This window comes from Heterocephalus glaber, unplaced genomic scaffold (genome assembly GCF_053883595.1).
Source record: "Heterocephalus glaber isolate CG9 unplaced genomic scaffold, H.glaber_assembly_v1.0 deba00001550, whole genome shotgun sequence".
Taxonomy (NCBI): Eukaryota; Metazoa; Chordata; class Mammalia; order Rodentia; family Bathyergidae; genus Heterocephalus; species Heterocephalus glaber.
Genome location: NW_028258343.1, coordinates 14,481,841 through 14,486,827, shown reverse-complemented (window position 1 = coordinate 14,486,827; position 4,987 = coordinate 14,481,841). Strand labels below are relative to the sequence as shown.

General features: G+C 46.7%; 1 long non-coding RNA gene across 1 annotated transcript; it reads left to right on the top strand.

Annotated features, from left to right (window-relative positions):
- Nucleotides 1-1,145: 1,145 nt before the first annotated feature.
- LOC110349447 (uncharacterized) lies at nucleotides 1,146-3,541 on the top strand. Its single transcript, XR_002395403.2, has 2 exons — nucleotides 1,146-1,575; nucleotides 3,091-3,541. It is a non-coding gene; the product is annotated as an uncharacterized LOC110349447 (long non-coding RNA).
- The last annotated feature ends 1,446 nt before the right edge of the window (nucleotides 3,542-4,987 follow it).

Below are 4,987 nucleotides of genomic sequence, written 5' to 3'. Positions count from 1 at the left end.
TCCAAAGAAGACTATATTTTACTATCACAGGTAATGGCAGTAGCCCCAGGTTTCTGAGATGAAGATTGCTGAGGATTTTATCAAGACAAGGGGCAGTTGGCATGACCTGAGTTATGAGTTCAAATCCACTAGCACACCAACCCTTCTCATCATTTGAATTAGCCCCATCATTGCTTAATCAAGCATCTACCATGGCAAAGATTCTATCCTATCGTACAGAAGTAACAGTGGAAACGTTTTTGAGTTCTGTGTGCCCACCACCATTTTAAGCCCAGCACAAGAATTAGCTCTCTAATTTCAGAACAAACCTATGAGGTAGATGCCGATGCCACCCCAATTTCATACATTAAACAACTAAGGTCCACAGAGGAAAAGCAATTTGCCCAAAGCCACAGAGCTAGCAAACCACAGGATTGAGATTGGAACTCAGGATTACAACTCAGTTCTAAACCCTAAGGTCTCTTAGGCAGCACTGTGGAGAATTAGCATTTGTGGGATACCCCAGAACGAGGCCACTTCATCTACTGTCTCATTTAATGCTCCTAAGGAAATAGGCTCAGCTGCTTGTCATTTATCCAACATAGAACAGTAAATAAATCATTTGAACCCTGTATAACTTCAGGACTCTTTTGGATGCCTACTCCTGCAGCATTCATGCAGGATTTGTAAAACACTGACTGGCTCAGCCTGGATGCAGAGGCTGAGAGCCAGCAGTGACAGATGCCCACTGCAAAACAAGCCCGGGCCTCTCTGTAAATAACACATCATTTGTGACTGCATTGCTATGTTTTCTGTTCAAGCGCCCAGCTGTGCTTTCTTCACACAATCTCTACAAGCTCTTCCTTCTCAAGAACCCAGGGAGAAAAGCAGGAGGCCGAGCTTTCGTTTGGGTTGCTGGTGAGTTCTCTTGTCCAGCCCACCTGCCCCTTCAGGTCCACCTTCCCTTGCTGCATGAGGGCCCCACTGGTCTTGGGTACGTGGAGGAGGAGCCTGTCACTTGCTGTACCCCACTTCCTCTCTCTGCCTGAGCACTGCCATCTCCCTGGGGCCCTCTCTTTTCAGGGAGCAGAGCACAGGATCGCCTCTCGGCTCAGGTCCCCAAATCCTACTGGGGTTTTGGAGTCTCCTCCAGAGTCTGACAGGAAGTAGGTGACGGGTCCTTTGGTCCAGCACCCATCAGAGCTCTCCTAATGCTTTACTGAGACATCTTTATCAAGTGTCAGGATTTGGAGTTACTGGAAAGAAATCCCTACCCTCCTCCGATTTCTGACTCGCAAACATTTGCCTCAACTTTCCAACCCCCAAAATAACGTTTTGTAAAGGAACAGACCAGAAGAGGTTCTAGACCACCTCTCGAGCCCCACCATCCCCTGACATAAGAAGAGCAAAGAGAGAGGAAATCACCACACGAAAACCAGCGCTTAATATTTCAAAAATATTTTCCAGTCGCGTCAGCAACTATCCAATGCCTGCAGTGTGCCAGAAGGTGTGCTGAAGACTCATGCCTCCCTCACTGTTCACATTGCTACTACTATATCGCCAGTACATCGACGGCGAGGAAAGTAATTCTCAGAGGTGAGGTGATTTGTCCCCTGTCGTGGGGAAGTGCCTGGAAGTGTGTCGGCCCCCAGATCCCAGCTAAGGGGGAAGGGGCAGTGCCCTTCTCAGCGCATCAGTGACTGGCAGCTGGTTTGACCAATAGGAGGCGCCAACGGAACATGGTCGTAGGATGAGGAAGAAGCCAGGGTCTCTTCCCAGGCTTTTCTTCTTGGGCCAGGCCGCTTCTGTGGCAGCTCTGTTACGCCAGGCTTTGCAGCCACTCCCACCTGTTCGCCCCATTCCCCTCACTGGATTCCTTCCGCTGGGAGTATTTGAAATTGCGCCCCTTTACCCGGTTAGAGTGTGGGTGTTCTACTGGTGTTTGCTCTCTTTTGCCTGTCCTACCTCGAAGGAGGGCTGGGGTCGGGAAACAGCCTGCAAGGTGAGATAGGAGCTCTCGCTGCCAAAGGCCTTGCTCTCAGGACGGCAGAGGAGTCAGGGGCAGAAGGATGGGAAAGAGGCCCCTCCACCCCGCCCGTCCCCGCCCGAGAGAGAGTTCCCACCGGAAGTATCATTTTACTTCCCTTTTGCCTTGAAGGAGTCAATCATGGTAACGCAACTTACAAATGAGTTCTTTGTAGCCCAGCAAATAAAACACAGCTTTTGTCTGCTGTTCTGAAGTGGAGTGGGAAGGTAAGAGGGGAGGCTGAGACTCACTGCCTGGGGACTTCTGCGGGACAGCAGTAACTTTGGGGTCACCCAGCGGCAGTGATTGCACCTAGGGGAATGGCAGTGGGTGCCCAGACCCGGCCAGGAGATCTGATTACTGGGTATGAGTCCACGTTTCTGGACCACATCATCTGACCACCTAAATAGCCATGGGACACATCTGCATAATCCACCTTACGTCTGTAGCTATTGCTATAGTAACCAGCAACCAGGACTTCTTTTTTAGACTAAGTTCCTTTCTTTGAGGGAAAATGTTCATCCTGTATTTGAAAGAAAACAATCTATACGCAAGAAGTATGACCTTACATATTCAGAGAGGCTCATCTTAACTAAAAAATAACAAAATAGTGATGTTGGGCAGCATCAGTTAGTTCAATTAGAAGCTGCTGGTTGTGAACTGTACACATTTCAAAGAGAAAGAATGTTCTAAAGAAGCCTGTCTCAGATCAATCTGCTTCTCATTTATATTTAATGTTCTTGCAAATGGTGAAACAGAACAGTTCGTGCTGAGCAATAAGCTTCTGGGTTGAATCTAACAGCTTTTAAAACCAAGGGGTGTGAGGAGTCCAGGTTCAGAGGGGCCTGCTTCTAGATTTGATGTCTCTTCTAGGCAACTCATCAAAGAGCCTGACCTTGGAGGATATTGCAAGAAATTGCTTTTATCTATTTTCTTCCATCATCACCCCCCAAAGGAGCCAGGATCCCCCTTTCTTGTCCCTTACAGATACTTCATTTTGAAAAAGTGATAGCTTGCCTGCTATTTTTAGGCATAAAAACTCCAGTCTGGCTCAATTTAAAACTTTAATCCAACTTCACTTTCAGCCCCTCCTGCTCTGAAGACCAGCTGGGCCTCTACCTAAGGACAGAAAGTGAGGTGATCAGACAGTCACTTCTCCACTGGGACTGGCTGAAGGAAGAAGGACGGGGAAGGGAACCGTGACCCTACAGGCCCGGGAGACTGCTCCTCGTGGTTGTTCACGGTGCTTCTGATTGCAGAGCCGTCTAACCCAAGAGGTCGCTCTTGCCTCCCTGCCCAGACAGCTCATACCCAGGGCTCTTGCCTCAGTGGTCTCTTTACCTGGTGATGGTCACCTTGCCTGGGCTATCAGCAAAGTGGCTTAACTCCTGCACTTTCAGAACTACAGGTTGAGCAACCCTTATTCAAAATGCTTGGGACCAGGAATGTTTGGGATTTTGAAATTTGGGGAATGTTATTTCAATATGCCTCATGAGATATCTTGGAAATGGCACACAAATCTAAACATGAAATTCATTTATGTCTCATATGCACCTTATATAGATAGGCTGAAGGAAATACTAATTCTATGCATTAAGCAAAGTTTATGTACATTGAACCATCAGAAAACATCACTCATGGCATCTTAGTGCTCAAAAAGTTGAAGACTCTGGAGCATTTGAGAGTTCAGAGTTCTGGATTAGGGGTGCTCACCCTATTATCTACTTGACCCATCTTTTCATGCCAAGCAGAAGGAGGGCGCTGTCCCTGGGCTGCCACCAATCCTGATGTTTCCCCCTCTCCCTAAAGTGCAGAGGTAGATCCCTGCAGGTGAGAGGCGGTCTCAGCCCTGTGCCCCATGCTCTGAGAGCTTCTCTTTGAGCCCACATCATGTAGCTTGGGTGTGGAGTGTTGGAGCCTCCTGACCCCTTCCCCCAAGGAAGAGCCGCCCTGTCCCTCTTCCTAGATCCCAGCGCTGACTCTTCTCAGAGCTCCAAATTTCTGCTTAATCAAACAGCCAGGCTGGTGGCAGCAGGTCTGCCTTGCTGCTGCTGCTCCTCCTGGGTGCTTTCTGGTTTCACTTGCAGGGCTTTAAATGCAATCAAGCATAATCCTCCAAGTTACACTTAGCATTCTGTTACTTAAAACACAAAGCCAGGCTTCCTGACAAATAAAAGGATGGGGGATATAGCTTCGCTGGGTGGTAGAGCGCCCCTGGGTTCCATCCTCTTTAACACACACACACACACACACACACACACACACACACACCCCACACACACATCACACATGCATCACAAAAGACTGTTTTCCTCAAACTGACACAAAGCACATTTGAAAGCATCTATTCAATGGATAATTTTAAATTATACTATTTATCAAAACTAACCAGAAAATACAGAAAAATCTAAACAGATTTTTTTTTTAAAGAAATAGATTTGTAAGAATGTCATGCCTCCCCCCATACATCTCAAGCCTCAGAGGCATCCCCAGGATTCTCTGCATTTCTTATTTTGTGTGTTCTGTACCTTTCTCCTTTTTTCTTGCCCAATTTAGCAAGTAGTTTATGTAATTTTTGTTTTATTTTTTACCCCCAAAAGAAGCAGTTTTGGGTTTGTTTACTGGTCCTGATCCTGTTTTTCTGTTTTCTAATTCACATATTTTTGCTTTTAACTTTCTCCTATTTCCCTGCTCCACCTGGGCCAGCATCTTCAGCTGAGCTACAGCCCCCCCCCAAAAAATTAAAATTTTTTAATATTTTTGAGACAGTCTCTCTAAGTCATGAAGTTGCCCGGGAAGGCTCAAATTTGCTACCTCCCTGACTCAGCCTCCCAAAGCACTAAGATTACAGGTGTGCACCACGGCACCCAGCTCCTTTTAACACTTTTACTTCTATTTTACTTCTTTCTGTTTTATTTTTCACAGTTTCCTTTTCTAACTCTCTTACTAAAGTGCTCATTTTTTTTCTATCCTTTCACGTAT